The 9159-nt window shown below is 36.0% G+C and overlaps 1 pseudogene; it reads left to right on the forward strand.

Moving 5' to 3' along the window:
* The first annotated feature begins 3454 nt into the window (after positions 1–3454).
* LOC126510648 (60S ribosomal protein L13a-like) lies at positions 3455–4007 on the forward strand (annotated as a pseudogene).
* Positions 4008–9159: the final 5152 nt, after the last annotated feature.

The raw sequence follows: 9159 nt of genomic DNA on the forward strand, positions 1-9159 counted from the left end.
CAGCTATAATTCTTGCTTGATACCTGTTTTGTTATATGCAATTTTACTACATTAAAGTTAAAATATTTCTTTTATTTAGACAGAAAGGTGGAGGTGGCATGGGAGGTGATATGGGAGATGATGTATGCTGTGAATATGTTTATTGCCATTTGGTTATTAGAGACGCTGCTTTCAGTTAATGGCTTAACAGGGTAAAGCTAGGCTGAAAGAGATATATATAGAGAGTAGGCAGAGTCAGGAAGAAGCCATGTAGCCACCCACAGGAGACAGATGCACTGGAACCTTGCCGATAAGCCACAGACAGATGGGATACACAGAAATGGGTTAATTTAAAATATAAGAGCTAGTCAGAAATATGCTTAAGCTATTGGCCAAACAGTATTGCAATTAATGTAGATTTTTGTGTGATTATTTCTGGAGTCTGGGCTGCTGGGAAACAAACAAGCAGCCTATGCCAACAGTAGCAGGTAGGCTTACATACTATTTTTGAAAGATCTTTAGCATACCTGATCCCTACTATTGCCCTGAGCTCTGTATTATTCCAAATGAAACAAATATCTGAAGATTGAAGATTCAAAGTTAACATCCACAATAGAGAAAAACATATGACTTTTGTCTTCCTAGGTCTGGGTAACCTCACTCAATGATTGTTTCCAGTTCCATCTGTTTATTTTTGAATTTTGTATTTTTCATTTTTATAGCTGCATAATATTTCCTGTGCAAATGTGTTACATTTTCATTATCCAGCCGTCAGTTGTGAGACATTTAAATTGTTTCTATTTCCTAGATACTGTGAATGTAAGTAGGAATGAACATGGATGATCAGATACCTCTAGAGTCAGATATGTAACTCTTTGGGTGTATGCAGGGGAATGATACAGTCAGATCATATGGTAGATATATTTATGACTCTTTGATGCACCTCTACACCAGTGGTACTCAGCCTTCATAATGCTGTAACCCTTGGATACAGCCCTAATCTTATGGTGACTTCCAAACACAGTATTATTTTGTTGCTACTTCATAACTAATGTTGCTACTGTTATGAATGTAATGTCTCTTTTTTTTCTGATGGTCTTAACTGACCCCCAAATGGGTCGTGACACTACCGTTCTACACTGATTGCCACAATGGCTGTACCAATTTGCATTCCCACAAGTAGTTTACTCCCACGATAAATGTTCCCTCTTGTCAGTATTTGTGATCAGTGTTTTTTGTTTTGTTTTATTTTAATCTTACCCATTCAGACTATGGTAATATAAAATCAGTTTGTATTTTCTTAATGGGAACATTTTTGGATAAGAATGTTCCTGGATCCTTTTTCTTCAATATAAAGTTAAGATTATGCCTTTTGTCAGTTTCTGTGATGAATTGCATTTTGATGGGGATTTCTGTTGAATCTATATATTGCTTTTGGCAGTGGCTATTTTCAAAAAATTAATCCTACCAATTGAGCACCTTTTACAGTGCCTTTATGTGTTCATTGTGTCTTTCACTTTCATGGTTAAGTTTATTATTTCAAGATATTTTTGAGGTTATTGTGAATATTTTATAAAATACATTTTAACAAGTTTATGAAATTTGAAATAACTTCTTGTGTCATATCTGCTCATAATGTAATGAAGCTAACCAGAGAACCTCCATAACACAAATGAACTGAGAGATTAACCAGCATCATAATGTTAAATGAGGAATGGGTTACTGAAAAAAGTCAGAAAATAGACCACTGAATAAAGCTGAAAACACATTATATCAGATCTTTTAAAAAACAATGAAAATAGTTCAAACGCAGTTCAGACCTGCAAACCCACAAGCCTAGAACCAGACCCACCAGTAATACCTGTTTGTGAGTCACCTTTGACAGGTAAATCGCTTCTTATCTTTCACATTCCCTTTCAATCTCCCATGTACCCTTTCTGTGTATATCTCTACACATACAGGCCTAAGTTCATACCCATGGATTGATAGCCATCTTTACCTGGTCCAATAAAACATTTCATCTGCCAGCTTGACCTAGCCTACCTCAGGTCACACAGCTCCTTCACTGACCCAACCAAAGGAAAGCCAGATTACCACATTAGATACATATCAAAGGAAAAAACTCTATATGCCTAGATCAAATTTGTAAAAATAAAAACAACATGAATAACCAAGACAGCATATGTTCCATCAGACTACTAGGTCTATAGATGCAGTGTCTAAAGGTGCCTGGATGAGCCTAAGACAACCATAAAACTTACCAAGAATTCAAGAAATTGAAAGAAAACACAAGCAAACACATCATTGAAGTCCAAGAGGATAGCAATAAATGCTTCAGGGATGTCAAAGAAAATAATGAAATGATGAAGATGACTCAGGATTTAAAAATTAATTCAATAAAATGATAGAAACATTAAAGTGAACATATGCTAACATGAAGATAGAGTGGGGAAACTAAATATCCCAACTCGAAAACTCAAGGAAAAGCCTTGCAAGTAGGATAAGTCAAGCAGAAGGGGGACTATCAGGACTTGAAGAATTGGTAGAAGACCAAGACAAAAGATAGAAAAACAACAAGTAGTAAATGTGAAAAAAAACAAATGTGAAAAAAAACAAAATCTCCAAATTATCATCATAGAAGAGAAATAAAAATACAAGGTCAATGGCTGTCGAAGCCCGTGTGGGTCCTACACAGATTTCCTAACTCAGCTGGAACGGAGTTGCGAGGAATAATCAGACACAACTTACAGGGTCATCTTTCATGGGTAAGATCTCTCTCCAAAGATCTCTCATTTATTCTCCAAACAGCTTATATATCTTCACATGAATAGAGCGGGAACACATTAGGCTATCTCCTAGGCAACCAGGTGAATGGGCTCTGGTCACATCCACATCTAGCAGTCAGGTAGGCCTTGAATTAGCATCTTTTTAAGACATCCTTCAAATTACAAAGGAAGGAAGCACCAAACATCCTGACCAGTTTCAGTCAACACCTCTCCTCAGGAGATCTACATCTTTGCTATTGTTAGGCAGAGACTTCTTGTCTGCAGAGCTATGTGATCAGCTCAGACTGGGCCTATGGCTTTTGTGCCATATCGAAATATGGGCCCACAAATGGCATAGACTAAATCTTTAACAATATCATAGAAGAAATTTTCCCTAAACTAAGAAAAGACATACCCATATAGATACAAGAAGCACACAGAACTCCAACTAGATAAGATCAGAAAGGAAACACTCCATGGCATATCATAGTTAAAACACAGTTAAGTGTGCAGAAGAAAAAATATTGAAAACTGCAAAAGAAAAAGCACAAATTACATATAAAGGGAAAACTATTCGAATACCATAAAAACATATTAGCAGAACTAAGAAGATCAACACAAACCCCCAAAATAGTATGTGATTTTCTCCAATAGATAGGTCACCTGGACAAAAAAAATAGGCAGAGCTTTTTCCAAGGCAACTGTTTAAGATGGAAGGGGGCCAGGTCCTAGTGCCACATGGCTCAGGCCTTACTGTGGCTGAACAGGTACTTCTGGGCCAGAAGGTGGTGGTTGTGTGCTGAGAGTATGTCACCATTTCCAGCAACATCTACAAAAGTAAGTTAAAATATCTAGCCTTTCTCTAAAAACAGATGAACACCAGCCTTTCCTAAGGCCCCTACCATTTTTGCCATTTACATGCTGCCCCACAGGACTTAGCAAGGCCAGGCTGCCCTGGAACCTCAAGATGTTTGATGGGGCCCATCCACCTTATGATACAAAAAAAGCATATGGCTGCCCTCAAGGCTGTGCAGCTGAATCCTACCAGAAAATCTGCTTACATGGGGCATCTGGCTCATGGGGTGGGTTGCGAAGTATGAGGCAGTGACAGCCACGCTGGAGGGGAAAAGGGAGTAGAAGGCCATGATCTGCTGCTGGAAGAAGTGACAACTCACAATACTGTGAAAACAGACAGAAAAGAGTGTGGAAAAGGAAACCAACAAGTTGACCGAAGTCTCCCAAACCAATGGAGACCTGGTATGAGTTCAAAAGAGACTGTGCCTCAAAAAAATGAAATAAAATAAAATAGACCACGGAATTAAATGACATTTTAGATCAAACGAACATGAATATGTATCCACCCAAACCCCAAAGAATACACAGTCTACTCAACAGCCCATCTATGGACGCTTTTTAAAAATGAACCACATGCAGAGTTATAAAATAAACCTTAACAAACACAGAAAAATATAACAACCCCATGTACCCTACATGAACTTAATCTTAAATTCATGTAGTAACTTAAGTATTTTAAGTAAGTATTTTATGTTGAATTGAGTGTATATCTTCAAAATTGCATCAAAGTGGCAAAATATATGAGGATAACGTAGTTTTGTAGGTTTTGACAATATATTGCCAAATAACCCAATTAATGCTATAAAAAGTGAATAATTAAGTTGTATAATTTTCAGTGAATCACGTTAACTTTTTTCATTTTACTTTTAACTATTAATTTTACAGTGAAAATTATAAATTAAGAATAAACAATATGGCATCATTTCATTAGTATAGCTTTTAATGTGCAGTAGTATTTTTCTTGAACTACTGGACCTTTTTCTTGAAAATGCCATTGTCTTTATTTCTGCATGTCTATACTTATAGATTTGTGCTCCTGATTATTTATATTCCAATGAATATTAGAGTTACTATACTTTAGTTTTATTTATTTTTGTTTTATTTTATGTATATGAATGAGTATTTGACCTGCATGTATGTATGTGCACCATGAATGTATCTGATGCTTTAAAGACCAGAAGAGGCAGTAACAGCCCCTGGAACTGAAGATAGAAACATATGTGAGCCACCATGTAGGAGCTGGAAATGGAATCCAGGCCCCCTGCAAGAGCAACAAGTCCTTTAACCACTAAGCCAATCTCTCCATCTCCTAGAGTTAATGTATTGGCACCATTTACTCTTCAATGAAACTCAGTTGTTTCTAAGAGACTCATTAATTGATGTGCCACTCTAAATTACTAAAATCACATGTTTTAGTAATATGTAGAACATAGTTTCCTCAACAAGATATATTAATATTTCTATTTAAGAATAAGTTTGGAATAAGAAACAATATGTTAACACTCCCATATTCTAAGAAGGAACACAAGGGAGTTTTATAGTGTGAACTGAGAATATGGTGAGTAATGCTTAAAGTAATATTTTGATCTACATTACTCCTATATGAATTGACCTTTTTATTTCTTGGCTAGCTAATTTGACTTAAAAATCTGTTGTTAAATTATCTAGCAAAGCATTAGTACTGTCAGCATGCCAACCTCCCCGTATGGCATCGGTATTTAATTTCTCTTGCAGATGTAGGAAGCAGAAGACAGTCTGTAAGAAAGGTACCAGTGGTGTTATTGTTTTATGTATCTTAAATGTCTGTGACACTCTATCTTTCAAATATGTGTATAATAAACTAGAAAATAGAAAATAAGTAGCAATTGTATAATGTATATGAACTTCACAGTAAGAAAATATGACTGTAGCTTTTATTTTCCTTAGCCTTTCCCTCTAATATTGACACCTTAACAAAGAAAAGTTATCATATAAGAAGAACAAGAACTCTCAACCTGTGCATTCTGACCTTTTGGGGGTCGACCAACCCTTTCACAGAGTCATATACCAGATAACTTGCACATCAAATATTTACATTATGATTTATAACAGTAGCAAAATTACAATTATGAATTAGCCACAAAAATAATTTTATGGGGCTGTTCTTCCAGAAAAGCTGGATTCAATTCCCAGAACCCACATGGCAACTCACAACTGTCTTGTACTCCAGTTTCACAGGATCTGACACCTTCACACCAATGTGCTTAAAATGAGTTTAAAAATAACAATAATTTTATGATTGGTGGTCACCACAGCATAAGAAACTGTATTAAAGGGTCACAGCATTAAGAAGGTTGAGAACCACTGCTCTAAACTAACAGGGAATACAATCATGCTTATAATCACGATGTAAAAAATTGTGGCTATATACATAAAACAATTGCACAGTCACACATGAACACACACACACACACTTTTTTTTCTTTTAAGTAATGCTAAATGTAATGTCTTTTCAGAGCCCACAATAGGAAATAGATATACTTCATACTAATCCATGATTTTAGCTTGTGGAGCTTAGACTATTTTCTATTCAGTTTTCTTGCCTAGTGCATTAAAAGGAAACAAAATGAAGGACTAATTTTCTCGGCCACAAAGCCTGGCCCTACTCAACCTATTTCAGGTTGTGAATATGCTGAATAGGAAAGGCATGAGTGGAACTGCGAGCACTATCCTAGGACTATAAAATTCCTAATGGAGTGCAGATTATTTCCTCGAGACAAGTATTCTTATATGTAGGTGTGGTGAAGCTCACATGCATAAAATACCCATATAACAGAGTTGTATAGACCTCAAAATGCACATTTTAAGATGCAGCTTTAATACACTGCATCTTAAACACTGCGTCTTTGATACTTTTACAAAGTAATTCTCTCTATCATACCCTCTTATTGCATCTAAAACCATTATGTGCCTTGAGCACTTGGTTAATCTTTAGCTTAAATTCTGCATCAGCCAGGTGTCCTCCTAAGGTTCACATAAAAATTGAACCTCGTTTAAGTGTGAAATAATCCTGTTGCTTCTATCTGAGAGTGAATGACCCCAGGATTAGATCAGATAAAACACACTCAAGCTAAAGTGCACAAGGTGGATTATGCAAGAAAAGAGGATTTAGGGAAGAATGGATCCACAACTTTTTGTTAACACAGAGAATGGCGGCTTTTGTAAGCAACATTTGTGGAAACTCAACTGGAGCCTTCGAAGCTCGGCCTTTGTTGTGCATTTCTCTGCATACATTTGCTTTGTAGTTAGGCATGCTAACTTCGGAAGCCATGCTGGGCTGAGACTCGCGCTCATTTTGCCTAATGAAAGGCTGAGGATGTACTTTTACTCAGACGTTCTTATTCTGTCTCCTTTGAAGTTTATTAAGCTCTCCTGCAAGACCTGAAGTTCATTTGGTTGTTATTATCATGACCACAAATTAAGTATCTGTTCCCTGGGGAGTGATAAGCCTCACTATAAAGCTATACTTACTATAACATTTACTTAATGACTACCGTACTGCTCCTTACTTCAGAAACAAAACATAAGACACCTATAAATGTCTATGTCTATTAAGGTACTTCTTGAATTTAATGATGTACTTGTGTGATTATTAATGAACTTTGTACTTTATGTTACAAGTTTATATAAAAAAAACACACACATATCTATTAATGTAGAGATAATGAAAGAGAATTGATAGCTATATAGGCAAACACAGACTAGAGATGATTTAAGCATTATACAATATTTCCCATTAGAATTTTCGCATCATAATTCTATGTAGCTTTCTGAGCCAAAGTTTTCCTAGTATCCTAAGGAGTGGTCTTTCACCCCTGGCTTGCCAGGTACCAAGCTGAAATGACATGACAAGTTTAGATCAAATATCTATAACATTTCAGCCTTTTAAGTGGAGAGGGAAATAGACTTTTTTACTCCATCTGTTGATGCCAGTTTGTAAAACAGCCACTCAGGGAATATCTGCTCATCAAGAAGTCAAAGTCTTTCCCACCCAATTACCTTTACCTAATTAGAATTAACCTGTTACACAGTTATGCATTTTTTTTATCTAACAAATGTCTAAGTATTTGATATCAGTGTTGGATATCAGAGAGCACTCATATATGTTTTTTAACCATTTTTGATAATACTGTAGTTGAAAGTGATAATAAAGTAGATAATTACAAAAAAACAAGCAAGAGTTGAAGTCTGTGTATACAACTACTACTTAATGTAACAGAAATTTTGTAGTGCTAGTGATGGAACCTATGGCCTCATGAATGTTAGGCAATAACTCACCCTCTGAGCTATAGCCTAGCCTTTGGATCACTTAAGTTTTGATGGAGACTCTCCTATTAAAACTGAACTCTCAATAAAAGTCTAATAAGACAGATGTTTCAGAATTTTGCTTTGCTACAATTTGTCACTGTGAAGAAAGATTAAATATTTGCCATTCCAAAACACTATCATACATTCATACATTGGAAGAGAAATTACTGTATGACACATAGAATAAAATATGACTCAATATTTAATGAAAGATATAAATACTGCAAAACAGTCATCCTGACCATCATAAATATATAATTTTTACCAGGATAATATTTTATTTATATATTCTTTTATGACTTATCTTAAATTCCTTAAGACTTGCTAATTAAGTTATTAGAGAATAACAAATAATTTGTTCAAAGTTACACTATTTCATTAGATAAAGAATGACTAAAATTTTTCAAGGGCTGTGGAGATCTAAATGTTCATGTATCTACTAGAAGATTTCTAAGTATGAGATATTCATATTACAGAAAGTAAGAAGTTATTGAAAAATTTATTAAAAATACATCTTGCTTCTCAGATACATAGCACACAATTTTTGAGAGATTTGTCATCCATGAATGTTATTTTTCACAGAGAAACAAATGAAATGATGGAGAGGAATGAGAATCACTAACTATACTTAGAAACGGACAGACATCCTTAACAATGAGCCTTAGGACAGCAAAAAGGCTCAGGAAGTAAAGACACCTGATACAAAGCTTGGTGGTCTGAGTTTGGGTCCTAGAACACTAACGTGGAAGCTGAGAAATATTAGATAGTGTTGATGGAGGTGTCATGGATGTACAGGGCCCTCGAGGCACAGAATTGTTCTTTAATCAGAACAGCTGAAGGGCCGCCATCTGTCCATGGAGATGTGACCATTGCACATGGCGTGTGGTGTGGCTTGCTTGGGGGTTTTTATAAAACAGAAAAAGGGGAACATTGGAAATGGAAGAGTCTGTCTGCAGGATGGTTTCCCTGCAGTCTGAAAGTGGTAGGTGCCAGTGGGTTTTTATGTCGATATCCTTATCAGAAGCTCCCACAGGTGGTATCAGTCAGCTTTCCTGCACAGAACTTCTCCATTCACCTAAGACTTTTACCTGGAATTAATCAATCCTTCAGACATGACTTCTGCAAGTTGTCCTATGTGTGTGCTATGATTCTCTCTCTCTCTCTCTCTCTCTCTCTCTCTCTCTCTCTCTCTCTCTCTCTCTCTCTCTCTCTC

The sequence above is a fragment of the Alexandromys fortis genome, unplaced genomic scaffold (genome assembly GCF_014885135.2).
Source record: "Alexandromys fortis isolate MF-2015 unplaced genomic scaffold, M_Fortis_MF-2015_v1.1 scaffold_85, whole genome shotgun sequence".
Classification (NCBI taxonomy): domain Eukaryota; kingdom Metazoa; phylum Chordata; class Mammalia; order Rodentia; family Cricetidae; genus Alexandromys; species Alexandromys fortis.